This window comes from Oncorhynchus tshawytscha, linkage group LG06, assembly GCF_018296145.1.
Source record: "Oncorhynchus tshawytscha isolate Ot180627B linkage group LG06, Otsh_v2.0, whole genome shotgun sequence".
Lineage (NCBI taxonomy): Eukaryota > Metazoa > Chordata > Actinopteri > Salmoniformes > Salmonidae > Oncorhynchus > Oncorhynchus tshawytscha.
Genome location: NC_056434.1, coordinates 27592463 through 27615024, shown reverse-complemented (window position 1 = coordinate 27615024; position 22562 = coordinate 27592463). Strand labels below are relative to the sequence as shown.

General features: G+C 45.1%; 1 pseudogene; it reads left to right on the top strand.

Moving 5' to 3' along the window:
• LOC112253459 overlaps positions 1-22562 on the top strand; it is a 48767-nt pseudogene that overhangs the window by 21849 nt on the left and 4356 nt on the right.

Genomic DNA, 22562 nt, shown 5'->3' with positions numbered 1-22562 from the left:
TATTATCATATGGAAACATAATTAAATATTGTAAATATTAGCACCAGCATACATTGTTTAATTCAATTTCACATGTATATTTCATTGTTTCCTATTTCATGAAAACATTTTGCTACATGTAATCTTTTGGTTCAACAATAATGCATAATAAGCATCATCAACAGGGGGAACATATTACAGTGGGGCAAAAAAGTATTTAGTCAGCCACCAATTGTGCAAGTTCTCCCACTTAAAAAGATGAGAGAGGCTTGTAATTTTCATCATAGGTACACTTCAACTATGACAGACAAAATGATTAAAAAAAATCCAGAAAATCACATTGTAGGATTTTTAATGAATTTATTTGCAAATTATGGTGGAAAATAAGTATTTGGTCACCTACAAACAAGCAAGATTTCTGGCTCTCACAGACCTGTAACTTCTTCTTTAAGAGGCTCCTCTGTCCTCCACTCGTTACCTGTATTAATGGCAACTGTTTGAACTTGTTATCAGTATAAAAGACACCTGTCCACAACCTCAAACAGTCACACTCCAAACTCCACTATGGCCAAGACCAAAGAGCTGTCAAAGGACACCAGAAACAAAATTGTAGACCTGCACCAGGCTGGGAAGACTGAATCTGCAATAGGTAAGCAGCTTGGTTTGAAGAAATCAACTGTGGGAGCAATTATTAGGAAATGGAAGACATACAAAGACCACTGATAATCTCCCTCGATCTGGGGCTCCACGCAAGATCTCACCCCGTGGGGTCAAAATTATCACAAGAACGGTGAGCAAAAATCCCAAAACCACACGGGGGGACCTAGTGAATGACCTGCAGAGAGCTGGGACCAAAGTAACAAAGCTTACCATCAGTAACACACTACGCTGCCAGGGCCTCTAATCCTGCAGTGCCAGACGTGTCCCCCTGCTTAAGCAAATACACGTCCAGGCCCGTCTGAAGTTTGCTAGAGAGCATTTCGATGATCCAGAAGAAGATTGGGAGAATGTCATATGGTCAGATGAAACCAAAATATAACTTTTTTTGGTAAAAACTCAACTCGTCGTGTTTGGAGGACAAAGAATGCTGAGTTGCATCCAAAGAACACCATGCCTACTGTGAAGCATTGAGGGGGAAACATCATGCTTTGGGGCTGTTTTTCTGCAAAGGGACCAGGACGACCGTGTAAAGGAAAGAATGAATGGGGCCATGTATCGTGAGATTTTGAGTGAAAACCTCCTTCCATCAGCAAGGGCATTGAAAATGAAATGTGGTTTGGTCTTTCAGCATGACAATGATCCCAAACACACCGCCCGGGCAACGAAGGAGTGGCTTCGTAAGAAGCATTTCAAGGTCCTGGAGTGGCCTAGCCAGTCTCCAGATCTCAACCCCATAGAAATCTTTGGAGGGAGTTGAAAGTCCGTGTTGCCCAGCAACAGCCCCAAACATCACTACTCTAGAGGCGATCTGCATGGAGGAATGGGCCAAAATACCAGCAACAGTGTGTGAAAACCTTGTGAAGACTTACAGAAAACGTTTGACCTCTGTCATTGCCAACAAAGGGTATATAACAAAGTATTGAGATAAACTTTTGTTATTGACCAAATACTTATTTTCCACCATAATTTACAAATAAATTCATTCAAAATCCTACAATGTGATTTTTGTGGATTTCTTTTCTCCATTTTTGTCTGTCATAGTTGTAGTGTACCTATGATGAAAATTACAGGCCTCTCTCATCTTTTTAAGTGGGAGAACTTGCACAATTGGTGTCTGACTAAATACTTTTTTGCCCCACTGTAGGTGTATGCTGAAAAGCTGTAGAAAGAATACAAATTTATAAGATTGGTTCATAAAGAGAGAATTGTTCATAAGAAGGACCTGAGATCAAAGTCAATATTCAGACCACAAGGGGACAATGTTTTTAGACAGGATATCCAGTAAGCCTCCCTTTGTAGTAGTAGGGTCTCGATGTTACCTCTCCTTGATAGAGCAACATGCTCAATGCCTGTGTATTTGAGGGAGGAGATAGGATGGTTAGCTTCAACAAAGTGAGCTGCTAATGGATAATCAATGTTCTTACATGTGATAGAGCCGTGGTGTTCATGTGATAGAGCCGTTTAGTTCCCATTTGGAATGGGTGTCAAGAGTATCTGAGTGAGCTCAGCTTGGCGAGATCTGACATGCCCCCTATCTCCAATAGTGAAACCACGTTTGTAGACCACCAGTGGGGGTTTCTTGAAGAGGTGTGCGATTTTTTGTTGTTGTCATTTATTTGCAAAATATGCCAGTGCTTTTCAGGATTCCTTTCATTTTCTCTGAACCCTTGGTGTACTTGATGCAAAAGACTGTTGCGTTGTTTTTCTTCTTTGGTTGAGTTTTTAGTAATTCCTCTCTTGGTTTTTGAGATATTTTCATCATTGCAGCATCAAGAGTTTTGTTCTTGTAGCCTCTCATTTTTTAGCATCATCCTCTAGCTATTGCCTTCATGAGCTGGGGAGGACACCCTCTAGAGGTGTAATGCTGCAGCATTTACTGAATGACTGCCAAAACAATTACTGCTATTTCTAAGTCTGTTATTGTTTGCGTACAGTGTTAATGAGTAGCATCAATATGCATCAGTCACCAACCACACAGACGACTATCACCATTCAGCCAATTAGAAGAGACATGCCTAAAACTATTGCTGCAACACATGATAGGAAAAACCTCATGAGAGGTCATCCAGGTGAGTCTCCCAGGTGACTGGTGTCAAATCAAATAAAACTCACGTCACATGCGCCGAATATAACAAATGTAGACCTTACCGTGAAATGCTTACTTACAAGCCCTTAACCAACAGTGCAGTTCAAGAAGAGTTCAGAAAATATTTACCAAATAAAATAAAATAAAAATTATAAAAAGTAACACAATAACATAACGATAATGAGGCTATATACAGGGGGAGTCAATGTGCACCCCGCAGGTTAGTCGAGGTAATTTGTACATGCAGGCAGGGGTGAAGTGATTATGCATAGATAATTAACAGCAAGTAGCAGCAATATACAAAACAAATGGGGGGGTCAATGTAATAGTCCAGTGGCCATTTGATCAATTGTTCAGCAGTCTTATGGCTTGGAGGTAGAAGCTGTTAAGGAGCCTTTTGGTCCTAGACTTGGCGCTCCGGTACTGCTTGCCGTGCGGTAGCAGAGAAAACAGTCTATGACTTGGGTTGAAGGAAGCTTGACCCCAGTGATGTACTGGGCCATACACACTACCCTCTGTAGTGCCTTATGGTTAGATGCAGATGCCAGTTCTCTGACCTCCTCCCTATAGGCTGTCTCATCGTTGTCGGTGATCAGGCCTACCACTGTTGTGTCGTCAGCAAACTTAATGATGGTGTTGGAGTTGTGTTTGGCCATGCAGTCGTAGGTGAACAGGGAGTACAGGAGGGGACTAATTACACACCCCTGAGGGGCTCCAGTGTTGAGGATCAGCATGGCAGACGTCTGTTGCCCACCCTTACCACCTGGGGGCGGCCCGTCAGGAAGTCCAAGATCCAGTTGCAGAGGGAGGTGTTTAGTCCTAGGGTCCTTAGCTTAGTGATGAGCTTTGAGGGCAGTATGGTGTTGAATGCTGAGCTGTAGTCAATGAACAGCATTCTCACATAGGTGTTCCTTTTGTCCAGGTGGGAAAGGGCAGTGTGGAGTGCGATTGAGATTGCGTCATCTGTGGATCTGTTGGGGCAGTATGCGAATTGGAGTGGGTCTAGGAATCCGGGAGGATGCTGTTGATGTGAGCCATGACCAGCCTTTCAAAGCACTTCATGGCTACCGATGTGAGTGCTACGGGGAGGTAATCATTTAGGCAGGTTGCCTTCACTTCCTTGGGCACAGGGACTTTGGGGGTCTGCTTGAAACATGTAGGTATTACAGACTCAGTCAGGGAGAGGTTGAAAATGTCAGTGAAGACACTTGCCAGTTGGTCCGCGCATGCTTTTAGTACACGTCCTGGTAATCCATCTGGCCCTGCGGCTTTGTGAAAGTTGACCTGTTTAAAAGGTCTTGCTCACATCGTCACAGTCATATCACACACTCATCCAGAACAGCTGGTGCTCTCCTGTATGCTTCAGTGTTGCTTGCCTCGAAGCGAGCATAAAAGGCATTTAGCTTATCTGGTAGGCTCGCGTCACTTGGCAGCTCACGTCTGGGTTTCCCTTTGTGGTCCGTAATAGTTTTCAAGCCCTGCCACATCTGACGAGCATCAGAGCTGGTGTAGTAGGATACAATCTTAATCCTGTATTGACACTTTGCATGTTTGATGGTTCGTCTGCGGGCATAGCGGGATTTCTTATAGGCCTCCGGATAGGTGTCCCGCTCCTTGAAAGTGCCAGCTCCAGCCTTTAGCTCGATGCGGATGTTGCCTGTAATCCATGGCTTCTGGTTGGGATATGTACGTACGGTCACTGTGGGGACGACCTCGTCGAATCACTTATTGATGAAGCCGATGACTGAGGTGTTGTACTCAATGCCATTGGATGAATCCCGGAACATATTCCGGTCTGTGCTGGCAAAACAGTCCTGTAGTGTAGCATCCGCATCATCTGACTACTTCCACATTGAGTGAGTCACTGGTGCTTCCTGCTTTAGTTGTTGCTTGTCAGCAGGAATCAGGAGGATCGCTTTATGGTCGGATATTCCAAATGGAGGGCGGGGGAAAACTTTGTATGCATCTCTGTGTGTGGAGTAAAGGTAGTTGTTACGTATGCCTTTTGGAGGAGGGAACTCAACACCCTGCTACACTCAACTCCCCATAGAGTGAAAGAGATATGTAATTGTAGGTACGGGTAAGGATGACAGAGTCAGAGAATATGACCTCTTACCATGTTAAGGAAATAAATTCCCAGTAATGTGGGGAAAAGGGGCTGGACAGAACCAAAGCAAAGAAAGTAAAAGTTAGAGTACCCTCTCCTACCTTACCTGCCTACCCACTACTTACCTAACCTTAACGCCACCTGGCGCGCTAACCAAAATACAGGGGTTGGTCCGCCCAGATCTTACCTAGTGTGCATAGACGGAGTACATACTACGGGTATATGTATGCCCGCAGGCCTCTTGCCTAAGCAGTCACAAGGTGCCTTCCCCTTCCCCCTGGGAACAAATGACACAGAATAATACAAACTTAAAGTGAACAATTTCACTAATTAAAAACACTGAGTCCCATTGGCACACACATACCTCAGAAGTAGCAGCTCCAAAATACTTTCAACAAAACTGTCTCTGAGCAACAGCCAACACAGGACATCCAAGAAGCCCTCTCTTCTAACAAAGGAACACTGACTTTTAAAGCTGTCGCAGTAATTGCCGACAGCTGTATCCCCTAACGAGAGGGCGGGATCAGAGCTCCAATCTACAATGGGGCCGACCAATCAGCTGCTTGGGGGAATCCAGGAAGCCATTTCCTGAAATACACACATACATATCCACAAACGCATAACACAGAAACTGGGGAACGTAACAGTCGTCTAGAGTTGTTATTCCTCTGGTTGCACATGTTGGTAAAAATTTGGTAAAACTGATTTAAGTTTGCCTGAATGTCCCCGGACAATAGAAGCACTGCTTCTGGATGAGCATTTTCTTCTTTGCTTATGGCCTTTATAGAGTTGGTTGAGTGCGGTCTTAGTGCCAGCATCGGTCTGTGGTGGTAAATAGACAGCTACGAATAATATAGATGAGAACTCTCTTGGTAGATAGTGTGGTCTACAGCTTATCATAAGGTACTCTTCCTCAGGCGAGCAATACCTCGAGACTTCTTTAATATTAGACATTGCGCATCAGCTGTTATTGACAAAAAGACACACACCCCCACCCCTCATCTTACCAGACGTAGCTTCTCTGTTCTGCCGGTGCATTAAAAATCCCTCCAGCTCTATATTGTCCGTGTCGTCGTTCAGCCACGACTCGGTGAAACATAGGATATTTCAGTTCTTAATGTCCCGTTGGTAGGATAATAGTAATCGTAGGACATCCATTTTATTTTCCAATGATTGCATGTTAGCAAGTAGAATTGATGGCAATGGGAGTTTACTCGCTCACCTACGGATTCTCAAAAGGCAGCCTGATCTGCGTCCTCTTTTCTTCCGTCTTTTCTTCACCCAAATGACGTGGATCTGGTCCTGTTCCCGGAAGAGCAGTATATCTATCTGGTCGGACTCGTTAAAGGAAAAAGCTTTTTCATGGTAAGTAATCCCAGTTCTTAATGTCCAGAAGTTATTTTCGGTCATAAGAGACGGTAGCAGCAACATTATGTACAAATAAGTAAAAAAATAAGTTACAAACAATGCAAAAAAACAAATGAAATAGCTAAATTGATTATGGGCATGTAAAACGTCAGCCATCCTCTTCGGGTGCCATTTTATCTATATGCCCTGTGTGTTCCAGAAGCTGGCCCAGGCCTTGCTACAGGCAGCCCAGACTCTCTGTCCCAGGATCACACACAGGTCAAGCTGGCTGACTATGTGGCTAAGATGTCCAGACAGACAGACCTCTTCATCCGGGACACCCTCATACAGCACACAGGAGAGCTCAGGTAAACAGCTGAATATACACACATCCACCCTGACACAAAAACACAGCTTATGTAGAACACAAACGGTTACATCATACACGATCTTTGTTGTTTTGTGTCACAATCATGTCATACTCAATACTGTTAATTTTCCCCACCTAGGGGCCTCCCACATATCTCATAAAGCTTACTGTAGTTGCTAATGGTTTACTTCTCCCCTCCCTTATTTATTTCTGCTTTTCCCTCCTCTTTCAGTGAACTCAAACTGTCAGTTAGTGTCTCCTTGGTGGAAAGTATCATTGATGAGGTTCTGCTGGACTTGTTTGTGGCTCAGCGGCAATTGGTGAGAGTTTGTTTTTTGTGTGAGTTGTGTGTGTTTGTGTGTTTGGTTAGTATGACTGATCACCACCCTCCCCCACCTCAGAACCGTCATATGAGGGAGCAGACCAGAAGAAATGGTTAAATAAATAAATGGTTTAAATAGGTTTTGTGAATCTGTGCCCAGCTCCCTCAGCTAAAAGTGGTAGACCATGACTGTCCACTGGATGATGTAAAAGTTCTGACTAATATAAAACACACATATCCCACCATACTATACTGTACATGCCGAACTATTCTACCAGTCTACACAGTACCTACATGACCTGCATTAGTTCTTGTTTCTCCTATTCTCTTATTCTCCTCCACAGTATGCTCATGTCATTTGGAGGAACAGCTATCCGTCAAGCAACCTCAGTGAAAAGTAAGAACCAGGCTTGTCATAAGTATAATTAAGATTTATTGTAACAGACTATTTAGTTGGAAAGCTGGGAGTCTGGGATGAAACTAGGAAGAGTAACATTGTAGGTTTGATGATTGGCTGCAGTCTGCTCCATAAAAATTGCCTCGACCTGTGATGTCAGTAGCTACAATCTTCTGCCACTGTGATTAGCTTAGAAAAAGGTTTCACCCAGAGTTCACAGTTGAAAGGTCAGAGGTCGTGTCTGAACCATTGCACTATCCAGTTAGGAGTGAGCTCTAACAAAAGAGGGTCAGAAGGGCAGTAATATGAAAATAATGGAGCAGTCACAACAAAGAGGGAGATATTGTCTAGAGCCATATGGTTCTGGATTGTTCTGCTCAAATCCCCCTAGTGCAATGTCCTCATAAGTGCATTTTAAATCCGATTTAGAATCAGTAAAAATTTGTGTCAGTGTGCTACATTAAAAAAATTACGCTAAACTTTTTAACCCCTTGTCTGCTGAAAAACATGTTCAAAAAAGGCACTTGTGTTTTACTGTGCATATGTTTTTGTGTTTGTATGTTTTTGTGTTTGTGTGTCATTGATGCAGTCTGGGACCCTAGAGGTGCTGTCCCTCAGTGTGTCTTAGGAGTTCCCCTCCTTGTGACAGTGCTGTGTCATGGTGCTGAAGGTTAAAGGACCCCATTGAAGGGGAGGGGGTGTGTGTGGGGGGGTGGGGGGGTTACTACTCTACCCTCAACAAAAGATAATCAGCAGTGCGGTGCTCTGCCTGTCCAATAAAAAGGGCTGTGGCTAACTGGAGCATGGCCGGGTTACTTTCAGACCACTGAGTCTCACTGGGGGGACGGGGATGGAGGGGTTGTGTACAATCATTACACAACCCCTCCCCCTCCTTTGGCTCTCTCTCCCTGTTTTGACGCTACCTGCGCTCTCTTTCACTACCATCTCTCTCCTTGTATTTTTATTTTGCTCTCTCTTGCTCCCTCTCTCTCCGTCTCTTTCTTGCTCCCTCCCTCTCTCTTCCATTGTTTAGCTTCAGTGTTAAAGGCATCCATCTGATTCCTCTTCCATCCATATTTTCTGTCGCTTTGCTCTCTGCTTTTTTTCTTTGTCCTCATTTCCTCTCCCTTTCTTCATCAACGCTCTCTCACCCACCATCCTTCTCTCTCTCCCATTCTATCTCACATCCCTTCTTAGTGTGATAACGCCACATTATAGTTAGTTGTCCTGTTTTTCCATGCATTCTATCACACACCCGGGGCCTGTGTAGGTTGGTACCATTCCCTCTCTCTGTCTCTCTCTGCAGGTCTCCTGGATGTAGACACGGAGCAGCAGGCGAGAGAGAGCATTTATTATCAGCAGGAAGTAGGAGGGGAGGTCTCAGGGGTAGGAGGGAGTGGGTGGGTGGGCGCTGTCGTCGACAACGTTATTGTCAGTCACAGTGGCAGGCCAGCTGAAACCTGAAGGCCCCTCCCACACAGGGAGGGAGGCGGATGCTGCCGCTGCTCTTGCTGCTGCCGCGGCTCTTAGCGACAGTGATCCCCGGCGCCCTGAGCCTGCACCTCCTCAGCCCCCTATGGACCTGCCCATCGAAGGCCACACACTGAGGCACTACACCCGCTCCAGGCCCAGACCCAACCGCCGGAACAGCAAGCCGCCCAGCAAGACCCAGGTAAGAGGCAACACGACGATCACAGACCAAGGAGGATGGGGATGGAGGGAAGAAAGGGAGGGAGGCACAGAGAGAGGAAGAGCGTGGGGATGCAGGGAGAGGATAATTGTAGCAACAGAGCGGCTTTCTGAGAGAGGAATAGATGAGAAGGGATGGAGAGAAATAGAGAGATGAGGGGAGAAAAAAATCAGAGCAGAGCAGAGAGAATGTTGGAGGTAGAGCGAGAGAATGTTGGAGGTAGAGCAGAGAGAATGTTGGAGGTAGAGCGAGAGAGAATGTTGGAGGTAGAGCAGAGAGAATGTTGGAGGTAGAGCAGAGAGAATGTTGGGGGTAGAGCAGAGAGAATGTTGGAGGTAGAGCAGAGAGAATGTTGGAGGTAGAGCAGAGAGAATGTTGGAGGTAGAGCAGAGAGAATGTTGGAGGTAGAGCAGAGAGAATGTTGGAGGTAGAGCGAGAGAAAGCGAGGGAGAAGGAATAGGGGAGGGAAGCAGTGTTCTGATGGTGGTTCTCAGGTTATTGCAGCTACAGCAGCAGAGGCAGTGTCAGTGGCTTGCAGCGCTAGACATTCTCTCTCATCTCCATCTCCAGCCTCTTTCCCTCCCTCTGTCTATCTGATTCTATTTCACCGTCTTGTCAGTGCTGCTGCTTTAGCTGTTGATGTGTTGAGGAGCCATTTCTGTGTGTTTTTTCCATATTTCCCCTGCATTAACGATGGTCCCTGTGGTTCTCAGTAGTTGGGGTGGGAGCTGTCAGAACAGGGCAATGTCTTTCCATGCTGATTCTGGACGGCTCTGTTCTGCTCTGTGTGACTGCCGTATCATTTTTATTATTCATGTTTTTACATCAAGGTGGGCTCACCGGCTCTCTGCCCCTCCCCCCCTCCATGATCATTCTCCCGTCAATGCCTTTAGGACAATCACTCTTTTACGGTGGAATATTGTTAAGGATTGTCAATGGGAACTGGTCATGTGTCTGTGTTTGCATCTATGTATTCATTGTCGTGTTTGATTAAAATGTCCCACAAGGAGCAGCGGGTGCTCCGTGCTGATTGGTGGCAGTCTAGTGGTCTGTGTGTGTGTGTGGGTGTGTATGTGTTTTCCCCTGACACTGTCTGTTCTACCAACTGATCAGACAGCTATCTCTCTGTTATGTGTGAAAAACAATGCTGCAGCCATCTTATAAGCAGAACTAGTTCAATATAAATGGCTGATATAAGGTGTTCTTTGTTACATTATATGTGTCTGTCTGTTTGCCTCCTGTCGTTGTCATTAGTGGTGCTACACTGGTGTTGTAGCGTGATTCATTCTTGTTATTGCAGGTAACACTGTACAATTGGGTTAATACCACATTAACCAGGTGTCTGTACCCACTGTGTTGTATTTACTGGCACACAGTGCCACCACATTGTTATATAGACTGTATTCAAGGTGCCCCCAATTGTGTATTTCTATATTTCCTGTGCTCTTGTCCCTGGTTACCTGTGTGTCTGTAACACAATTGAAACAGCATATCCATTGCTGTTGTCCATGGTTACCTGTGCTCCTGTATAGTAATTATTAGTGTGTTAAACCCTGTGTTTTTATCTGGGTCTCTGGGGTCAGTGTACATTCAGGCAGGACGGGCGACCAGCTCTGATCAGAGATTTTCTGGAGAGGACGACTCCACAGAGATAGCTTCGGCAGGATGAGAGGCAGAAAGAACCGCTTTACCCATCTATGGAATGGAAGAAGTGTGTTATGAGTGTGTTATTTTTTTTGTGTTTGCATGTATATGTTTTTATGCATGTGTATCGCAAGCAGGTTTATGCTATGTGAATGTTTCTAATGTGTGATAATGTAGGTAGTTGGCCTGGTGAAATATGGGGTGGTTGTTGGAGGGCTGCTGGCTGTGTTGACGGGGGAGAAGGAAGGGTCTACAGGGTCTACTGTCACACTGCTGTAACACTCACTGTGATTGGTGGTGGTGGCACTGCACATTCTGCTGGGTCTGTAGCATTTGATTTTATTACATCTGTAGAGAAATTTAAGGTCATCTGCATTTGATTTTTTATAACGGCATAGCTACCTCCCCCTAAAACATCTTGCCTCCATGTTGCAGAGGCTACTAACTGATGTCGTCATCTGAGGTTTAATAAAAAGCTGGAGCTGGAGCACACCCAGATAAAATGATTTAGTGTAGAGGTGCTGACGAACTGGAAATAAACTGGAAGCTATATAAATAAAGAGTCACTGAGGTTTGTTCATAAACCATTCGCTTGCCATCACTCAGTGCTATGTTAAAGCCAAAACACAGCCAGTCTAGTGGTATATGAGGAATTGGACAGAGCCTGGCAGTTGAATTCTGCAAATGGTGGGAACTCCTACTGAATGATTCCCTGGGAATGTGTGGGAGATGATTCTTTGAAATCCAAGACCTCATATTATCAGAAAGGACATGTCAGACCATATGTCAGAGATTTGTCTTCCATTTTCTGCTCTCCTTTTTATACGGTTAATTGGCTATTATTAACTGGGTGTTTTGAGCCCTGAATGCTGATTGGCTGACAGCCATGGTATATCAGACCACATACCACAGGTATAACAAAACATGTGGGGCGGCAGGGTAGCCTAGTGGTTAGAGAGTTGGACTAGTAACCGGAAGGTTGCAAGTTCAAACCCCTGAGCTGACAAGGTACAAATTGATCGTTCTGCCCCTGAACAGGCAGTTAACCCACTGTTCCTAGGCCGTCATTGAAAATAAGAATTTGTTCTTAACTGACTTGCCTAGTTAAATAAATAAAAAATTCATGTATTTTTACTGCTCTAATTACATTGGTAACCAGTTTATAATAGCAATAAGGCACCTCAGGGATTTGTGATATATGGCCAATATACCCTGGCTAAGGGCTGCGTCGTGCGTAAGAACAGCCCTTAACCGTGGTATATTGGCCATATACCACACCCCCTCTGACCTTATTGCTTAATTATAGAATTAGTGCGAGACATTATTGGATGACCAGAGCCCTATACCTACATAGACATGAACTGTAGTTGCAAAAAGTCCACCTATTGATGTTCTATTTACCACAATAGACAATGCACTGCAAAGACAGTAAAGTCCTGCCCCCTTCTTCATTAGGGAGAAACCAATAGACAATAGACACCCCCCCTTCTACGTACCAGTCCATCAGTAAGAAAGTGTTGCTGTACTAGATGTATAGACAGGGTATATGTATGATAGGGTTAGTGTGTGTTGTTAGTCATCAGTGAAACACCATCCTTGTGTCTTATGGCACGTCTTTTCTCTTCCTGAAGATGGAGTGGAGTGATGGGGATCGGTGCTCTCTGATTGGCTGAGAAGTGCTAAATGATTTATAATCCGTTTGTCATGGAGCTCCATTTGTATATGGTTGCTATAGCTCTGTTCTGCAGCAGCTACACTCACAGACTGGTTAAATACAGAACAACGTCTCACACACTAGCCTACCGTGTGTGTGTGTGTGTGTGTGTGTGTGTGTGTGTGTGTGTGTGTGTGTGTGTGCATGCGTGCGCGCAAAAGACACTGAGAAAACAGTCCTTGCCTTCACTCTGTCTCTTCCCACTGCTGAAAATTGTCAGCCAATACTACCGGTCAAAATGTTGTGGACTGCCTGTTTTTATCTGAGTAAGTGACAGACAGCCAGGAAAAGAGTTAGTGTGAACTGCTCTTCCCACCAGCCTGCTAAATAACAGTGAATAATTCAGAATTTTAAATTATCATATTTTGATCCAAGGTCACATGGTGGGGAAAGGGTGTGTCTAAGAGGTCCAGTCACATGGTGGGGAAAGGGTGTGTCTAAGAGGTCCAGTCACATGGTGGGGAAAGGGTGTGTCTAAGAGGTCCAGTCACATGGTGGGGGATCAGGGCTGAGGGGTTGTGTTCCTTCCAGGTACCTGAAGCACAGATGTGCCTGCACACACTGCTTCTGCCACAGCCACACAGTGTTCTATAGAATAGAGAGGATGATCTATTGTGTGTGTGATTGCGTGGGTATATTTGTCTGTGTTTGTTCATAAACATATATTTTTATCTATTGCATATCTGTTGTCAAACATATGAATCACTATGTGTACGGTGAGTGTGAGAGTGTACTCAGCCTACACTGATCAGCCACACAATGGTTTTACCATAAGCATTCTCCAAGCCACTTATCTTATTGGTTATGCGATGCTGGCTTGGCCAATAAGCAAACATTTATTTTTTGGCAACGCTACAGGGGGATTTGACAGTGGCAGATGAACCACAGTGCCTTCACTTTTGCATATACTGAGTCACAATTATCTTTTGTTTGTGTTTTTGTACATGTATGTGTGTGCAGGAGCAAGCAGCTGAGCGTGAAGAGAATGAAGCCAATGAGACCATGGGCAGGGTGGATGAGGGAGTAGAGGAGTTCTTCACTAAGAAGATCATCCCTGATGACCCGCTGTAAGTATCCGTATACCTCCAACAGAATACACCTTTGCATACTGACACGTACAGAATAGATATACTGCATGCACCCACACTAAACAAACCCACTCATACTAGCTTTCTACACCTACACCCTCTGCACATGCATGTTCACACACTCTGCACATGCATGTTCACACACTCCCGTGTAGACAAACATCGCTACACACACCATGCATACATACTGTAGCAACAGAAAGATAACAGAATGTATTAGACTAATGTTTGTCTACTGTGGTTAAAAACACTGTATCCCAAATACACAGCATCCCTCTGATCCCAGCACTAGATAGAGTATGAACACTGAACAAGCACCACCACTGAATGGAGACTCAGTAGTGTTGTTGCTGTTTTGTGCCTCACCTCACTTGCAGAAAAGCGCAGAGGGAGGAGGTCCCTTACAAAGCACAACCCACAGCGTCGACCTCCACCACCCCTGCCCCTCCCAGCACGTCTGCCCTGGCCCTACCCTCCTCTACCACCTCTATCACCTCCTCTTCCTCCTCCTCCATCATAACAACCTCCAACACTACTACCACAACCACCACCCCTTCCACTGCCCCCTCCAAAAACATCAAGAAGAAGTTTGGGGACTTCTTCGCCTTCAAGAAAGTCCGTGCTGGCCGGGGGGCAAAGGGTGAGGGTGGGCCAGAGGGCAAGGTCAAAAAGACCTCCATCGCAGATCTAATCAGACCGCTCAGGGAGGCAAAAGAGAGGGAGAGAGAGAAAGAGCGGGAGAGAGAGAAGGGGAAGTTAGAAGAAGAGAGTGGTGCTAAGGCGACCGGTGTTAATGATTCTGATGCCACCAAAACAGTAAGAGCAGCAGAGGACAACACCATGGCCCCCACCGCACCCTCTGATGTCCCCAGCATCCCCACAACCCTGCCCACCAGTGCCCCCATCCAGGAGGAGGTGTCATCTGTGTCCCCCAGCGCTCTGACCCCAAGCCCCATCATCAGTCCTGTCGGCGGGTTCCTGGTGGAGAGGGAGAAGAGCCGGACCCTGGAAAAGAGCAAGACCCCAGATGGAGAGAGGAGGCTGAAGGCCACACGGCGCTCGCTCAGGGAGGGCAAGTCCCAGTCCCTCATCCTGCTGACAGGCCTGGAGGATGGCGCTGCCGCACACGGAAAGGTAGGCACCACTCTGCACTAGTGATCAGAAAACACATGGAGTGAGTTCTAAAGAAAATGCACATCATTTCTAAAAATGCTTTTGGTCATCCACTTTCAGAAACACGCATCTGAATGCACATCCAGCTTTGAACAGCGCCTCCACGTCATGCTCCACCGCATGGGGGTGGCCAAGACACCTCCTGCAGACACAAAAAACAGCCAGGTGTGTGTTTGTGTGTGATATTGATGGTTGTGGACCACCCTTTCTGTTCTCTTCCTCCCCATTTCCTCTATTTATGTTCCGAGCGCCCAGCTGGGATTCACTTAGGATTACAGCACCTTTGTGACAATCATGTAATGTGCCATGGCAGTGAATATCTCAGTAAGGTACCTAATCCTGAGACTGTGATATTGCAGCTTATCCACTGCAGCGTGCCTTATTAGTCCAGGTAGGAGCACATGGGAGGATAACACATGAATAACATTCTCTTATATCTTCCTTTAGAACAAAGAAGAGGAGCTGAGGAAAACCAACTCCGAAGGTAAGCCACTCCGCACACCTCCTCAGCTGTGTGTCTGGGACTCCTTGTGTGACTCATCACACTGTATGTACAAATCCCCTGCTGCCGACGGGAGCTTGACAGCATCTCAGGTTTGCTGTTGATGTGCAGTCTTTGTCAACTTAGAGTCGGGTGGTTGTGTTACATGTAGATATCTCCTCTTAGAACTGTAGAATTGTAGACTGTCAAGTAAAAGTGTTGCTGTAGCACGAGGGATGCGATTTGACGGTAGAGGCTTGTCATATGTAAACTGCTGTTGTTGGCCTCTTGTGTACCCCTTGAAAAGAAGAAGGAATCTAGATCAATTTGATAGAAATGTAGAAACTGTGCTTATTTCTGGTAAAGGCCAGTATGAAGCCCAGTGAGGTAAAGGCCATCAGAGAAATCAATCTTGCATGTATAAATAAATAAAGAGTTCAGCAAGCACATTTGGTTCCTTGGAAGTTGTGGGAATGTACGTTTTTGGTTTCCTATTGGTTCTCGTAACGAAGCCATACATTTCCTGACTGGTTAAACAGAATGTTTTTTTAAACATTCTGAGAACGGAACTGAACATTTCACTTGTTCTGGGAATGTATATTTTTAGATTGCAGGGAGGTTCTCAGAATGTTTTACTATGGTTCCCTGAAAGTTTTCCTGTGAGGTTTTATTAACAGTTATTTTGAGGTTTTTGAATAACTTTCAAAACTTTTACTGAATGTTTCAATGAGACTTCTAATAACACTGCTAGCTTAGGTTAACTGTTCTGAACTCCCAGCACAGACAGACAGGTAAGACTTCTAATAACACTGCTAGCTTAGGTTAACTGTTCTGAACTCCCAGCACAGACAGACAGGTAAGACTTTTAATAACACTGCTAGCTTAGGTTAACTGTTCTGAACTCCCAGCACAGACAGACAGGTAAGACTTTTAATAACACTGCTAGCTGAGGTTAACTGTTCTGAACTCCCAGCACAGACAGACAGGTAAGACTTTTAATAACACTGCTAGCTGAGGTTAACTGTTCTGAACTCCCAGCACAGACAGACAGGTAAGACTTTTAATAACACTGCTAGCTTAGGTTAACTGTTCTGAACTCCCAGCACAGACAGACAGGTAAGACTTTTAATAACACTGCTAGCTTAGGTTAACTGTTTAGAACTCCCAGCACAGACAGACAGGTAAGACTTTTAATAACACTGCTAGCTTAGGTTAACTGTTTAGAACTCCCAGCACAGACAGACAGGTAAGACTTTTAATAACACTGCTAGCTTAGGTTAACTGTTTAGAACTCCCAGCACAGACAGACAGGTAAGACTTTTAATAACACTGCTAGCTTAGGTTAACTGTTTAGAACTCCCAGCACAGACAGACAGGTAAGACTTTTAATAACACTGCTAGCTGAGGTTAACTGTTCTGAACTCCCAGCACAGACAGACAGGTAAGACTTTTAATAACACTGCTAGCTGAGGTTAACTGTTCTGAACTCCCAGCACAGACAGACAGGTAAGACTTTTAATAACACTGCTAGCTGAGGTTAACTGTTCTGAACTCCCAGCACAGACAGACAGGTAAGACTTTTAATAACACTGCTAGCTGAGGTTAACTGTTCTGAACTCCCAGCACAGACAGACAGGTAAGACTTTTAATAACACTGCTAGCTGAGGTTAACTGTTCTGAACTCCCAGCACAGACAGACAGGTAAGACTTTTAATAACACTGCTAGCTGAGGTTAACTGTTCTGAACTCCCAGCACAGACAGACAGGTAAGACTTTTAATAACACTGCTAGCTGAGGTTAACTGTTCTGAACTCCCAGCACAGACAGACAGGTAAGACTTTTAATAACACTGCTGGCTGAGGTTAACTGTTCTGAACTCCCAGCACAGACAGACAGGTAAGACTTTTAATAACACTGCTGGCTGAGGTTAACTGTTCTGAACTCCCAGCACAGACAGACAGGTAAGACTTTTAATAACACTGCTAGCTGAGGTTAACTGTTCTGAACTCCCAGCACAGACAGACAGGTAAGACTTTTAATAACACTGCTAGCTGAGGTTAACTGTTCTGAACTCCCAGCACAGACAGACAGGTAAGACTTTTAATAACACTGCTAGCTGAGGTTAACTGTTCTGAACTCCCAGCACAGACAGACAGGTAAGACTTTTAATAACACTGCTAGCTGAGGTTAACTGTTCTGAACTCCCAGCACAGACAGACAGGTAAGACTTTTAATAACACTGCTAGCTGAGGTTAACTGTTCTGAACTCCCAGCACAGACAGACAGGTAAGACTTTTAATAACACTGCTAGCTGAGGTTAACTGTTCTGAACTCCCAGCACAGACAGACAGGTAAGACTTTTAATAACACTGCTAGCTGAGGTTAACTGTTCTGAACTCCCAGCACAGACAGACAGGTAAGATAACACTGCTAGCTGAGGTTAACTGTTCTGAACTCCCAGCACAGACAGACAGGTAAGACTTTTAATAACACTGCTAGCTGAGGTTAACTGTTCTGAACTCCCAGCACAGACAGACAGGTAAGACTTTTAATAACACTGCTAGCTGAGGTTAACTGTTCTGAACTCCCAGCACAGACAGACAGGTAAGACTTTTAATAACACTGCTAGCTGAGGTTAACTGTTCTGAACTCCCAGCACAGACAGACAGGTAAGACTTTTAATAACACTGCTAGCTGAGGTTAACTGTTCTGAACTCCCAGCACAGACAGACAGGTAAGACTTTTAATAACACTGCTAGCTGAGGTTAACTGTTCTGAACTCCCAGCACAGACAGACAGGTAAGACTTTTAATAACACTGCTAGCTGAGGTTAACTGTTCTGAACTCCCAGCACAGACAGACAGGTAAGACTTTTAATAACACTGCTAGCTGAGGTTAACTGTTCTGAACTCCCAGCACAGACAGACAGGTAAGACTTTTAATAACACTGCTAGCTGAGGTTAACTGTTCTGAACTCCCAGCACAGACAGACAGGTAAGACTTTTAATAACACTGCTAGCTGAGGTTAACTGTTCTGAACTCCCAGCACAGACAGACAGGTAAGACTTTTAATAACACTGCTAGCTGAGGTTAACTGTTCTGAACTCCCAGCACAGACAGACAGGTAAGACTTTTAATAACACTGCTAGCTGAGGTTAACTGTTCTGAACTCCCAGCACAGACAGACAGGTAAGACTTTTAATAACACTGCTAGCTGAGGTTAACTGTTCTGAACTCCCAGCACAGACAGACAGGTAAGACTTTTAATAACACTGCTAGCTGAGGTTAACTGTTCTGAACTCCCAGCACAGACAGACAGGTAAGACTTTTAATAACACTGCTAGCTGAGGTTAACTGTTCTGAACTCCCAGCACAGACAGACAGGTAAGACTTTTAATAACACTGCTAGCTGAGGTTAACTGTTCTGAACTCCCAGCACAGACAGACAGGTAAGACTTTTAATAACACTGCTAGCTGAGGTTAACTGTTCTGAACTCCCAGCACAGACAGACAGGTAAGACTTTTAATAACACTGCTAGCTGAGGTTAACTGTTCTGAACTCCCAGCACAGACAGACAGGTAAGACTTTTAATAACACTGCTAGCTGAGGTTAACTGTTCTGAACTCCCAGCACAGACAGACAGGTAAGACTTTTAATAACACTGCTAGCTGAGGTTAACTGTTCTGAACTCCCAGCACAGACAGACAGGTAAGACTTTTAATAACACTGCTAGCTGAGGTTAACTGTTCTGAACTCCCAGCACAGACAGACAGGTAAGACTTTTAATAACACTGCTAGCTGAGGTTAACTGTTCTGAACTCCCAGCACAGACAGACAGGTAAGACTTTTAATAACACTGCTAGCTGAGGTTAACTGTTCTGAACTCCCAGCACAGACAGACAGGTAAGACTTTTAATAACACTGCTAGCTGAGGTTAACTGTTCTGAACTCCCAGCACAGACAGACAGGTAAGACTTTTAATAACACTGCTAGCTGAGGTTAACTGTTCTGAACTCCCAGCACAGACAGACAGGTAAGACTTTTAATAACACTGCTAGCTGAAGTTAACTGTTCTGAACTCCCAGCACAGATGGAAATGAATTTGCTTAGACATGAACATTTATTTTTTTATTGTGACACAGCATCAGTGAGATGAACCTATGATCTTCTGTTTTCTATCCATGGAATTAGTCCACAGCACCACCAGGATGGAGCTTGTGTGCCATGTTTTAACTCGTTCAGTTTAGTCTATTCAAACAGACCCAATTTCAAAGGAAACAAGCACTCATTAAGGTCAAGTGTGGCCAATTAGTGGGCACAGCCGATACACCTGAACACACTTAAAAAGATAAAGGATAGAGAGAGTTTTGTTGACGCTGAGAACGGAATGTATATGTTTTTCAATAACATGCTTATAACGTTCTTTGAGCGTTACTAATGTTTTCTTGTGTTTTTTCTGGAAAGTTTTCATAATGTTCGAAGAACATGACTTTAAATAGAACCATGAGGAAACGTTATGCTGAAGTACTGAAATTCCCAAAGAAGAATGTTCACAATGGGCTCAGACATCAATTCAACATCTATTCCACATTGGTTCAACATATTTAATTGAAATGACATGGAATCAACATTGATTCAACCCGTTTGTGCCCAGTGGGTTGTTTCTAAATGTTCTCTGAACTATTTGAAAACATTCCCAATGTCAAACCAGTTGGAGAACATTCCTAGAACATTACCAAAAATGTTTGATACTTTTAGGAAACGTTCTGTTAAACCAATTAAATACCAAGAAAATAACATTATTTTGTCAAGTTCCTTATCTGTGCTGAGAATGTTCCAAAGCCAAGCAACTATCCTGCACCATTTCCAGAATGTTGTGGGAAGGTTGTATGCAAAATAACCATAGGACAACCACGTTCTCACCAAGCTCTAAGAAACATAGGGTTCTCAGAACGTTATGTGCTAGCTGGGTGGTGACTGCGTTGACCCTGAGGTTGTATGCAAAATAACCATAGGACAACCACGTTCTCACCAAGCTCTAAGAAACATAGGGTTCTCAGAACGTTATGTGCTAGCTGGGTGGTGACTGGCGTTGACCCTGAGGTTAGAGGAGGCCAGAGACGTTCATGGGAAGTCCAAGCAACGCAGACCGGCTAGCCTGGGAGTCATTACTGCCCTTTGTCACTCAGTGCTGGAGGTCAGGGATCAGTTCACACATTCACTCAGAGGGGAACGCAGCACTATCAGCAAATGGCTTGTGCTCTAAAGATAACAGTGAAAGCTCCCTTAGCTGTTTTTTGTGTGGATTTCTTGTTTATTTTGTGTGTCAGACTGTTTCAAGTATGGAGGGGCTCATAATATGTGTAGGTGAACCTCCCATTTTGCTGTAATCCTCTATTCTTTCTCAGGTGCAATTCTTGACAAAAAACCTGAACCACCACCCACGTCCATGAAGCCTCGCACTATGTCCACATCAGCGTCAGGTAATTCTGACACTTAAAGCTGGTGAATGGATGTCCATGTAATATATCCATCTATACTCCAAGCCAGGGGGGGGGGGCAAAGTACGGCCCGTTGGGCCGTATCCCAGGCCGAGGCCTTCAATCCGGCCCGTGAGACAAAAAATAAATAAAATACAAATAAATGTTTTATTTGTATTTCCTTTTATTCCTTTTTTCTCCCCAATTTCATGGTATCCTATTGGTAGTTACAGTCTTGTCCCATCGCTACAACTCCCGTACGGACTCAGGCGAAGGTCGAGAAACACGACCCAGCCAAGCCGCACTGCTTCTTGACATTAATGCCCACTTAATCCGGAAGCCAGCCGCACTAATGTGTCAGAGGAAACAACGTGCACCTGGCGACCGTGTCAAAGTGCATGCACCCGGCCTTCCACAGGAGTCGCTAGAGCGCGATGGGACAAGTAAATCTCGGCCTGCCAAACCCCTTCCTAACCCGGACGACGCTGGGCCAATTGTGTGCCGCGTCATAAGTCTCCCAGTCACGGCCAGCTGTGACACAGCCTGGGATCGAACCCGGGTCTGTAGTGATGCCTCAAGCACTCAAGCCTTAGACCGCTGCATCACTTGGGAGGCCCCCCAAATCGATTTTAACAAACAATTGTCCCCCCAAAAATGCGTCCCTCCTTTGAATTCCAAAATCCCGATGTGGCCCTCGAGCCAAAAAGTTTTCCCACCCCTGCTCCAAGCCTTTATGTAAATATAATGTTGAAGTAATGACTTCAGTGCAACCTCCCTTCTCCCCTCAGACACCAGGCGGCCAATCAGAGCAGGCGTGGAGGCTCTCAGAACAGACAAGCCCCTCCTCCCAGAACGTCCCATCGGCCCCCTCCCTCCTAAACCCACAGTGGCAGCCAAACCCCCTCTCCCAGCCCCCCAGCAGCACCCTGCTGCCGCTAGGACATCCCCGGGGGTCCCCTGGAAGCCCAACACAGCCACGGAGACCCAGACCCAGCCAGTAGAACCAGAGCCCTCCCAGAGCCAGACCCAGCCCCAGCAGAGTGAGCCGCCCAGTCCTTCCTCCCGCAAGAAGACTCCCCCTGCCCCATCGCCACACAGGGGCCCCAGCTCTCTGGAGAGCAGGGAGCGCACTGAGAGAGCACAATCAGTCACAGAAGGTATACATACAGTGCATTTGGAAAGTATTCAGACCCCTTTACTTTTTCCACATTTTGTTATGTTGAAGCCTTATTCTAAAATTGGCTAAATCGTTTCCCCCCCTCATAAATCTACACACAATAGCCCACAATGACAAAGCAAAAACAGGTTATACATTTTTGCACATTTATTCTAAATAAAAAAACAGATATCACATTTACGTAAGTATTCAGACCATTTACTCAGTACATTGTTGAAAAAACCTGGCAGCGATTACAGCCTTCAGTCTTCTTGGGTACACCTGTATTTGGGGAGTTTCTCCCATTCTTCTCTGCATATCCTCTCAAGCTCTGTCAGGGTGGATGAGAAGTGTTGCTCTACAGTTATTTTCAGGTCTCTCCAGTGATGTTCGATCAGGTTCAAGTCCGGGGTCTCGCTGGGCCACTCAAGCACATTCAGAGACTTGTCCCGAAGTCACTCCTGCGTTGTCTTGGCTGTGTGTTTAGGGTTGTTGTCCTGTTGGAAAGTGAACCTTTGCCCCAGTCCTGAGCACTCTGGAGCAGGTTTTCATCAAGGATCTCTTTGTACTTTGCTCCCTTCATCTTTCCCTCGATCCTGATTAGTCTCCCAGTCCTTGCTGCTGAAAACATCCCCACAGAATTATGCTGCCACCACCATGCTTCACCATAGGGATGGTGCCAGGTTTCCTCCAGATGTGACGCTTGGCATTCAGGCCAAAGAGTTCAATCTTGGTTTCATCAGACCAGAGAATCTTGTTTGTCATGGTCTGAGAGTCCTTCAGGTGCGTGCCTTTTGGCAAACTCCAAGCGGGCTGTCATGTGCCTTTTATTGAGAAGGGGTTTCCGTCTGTCCACACTACCATAAA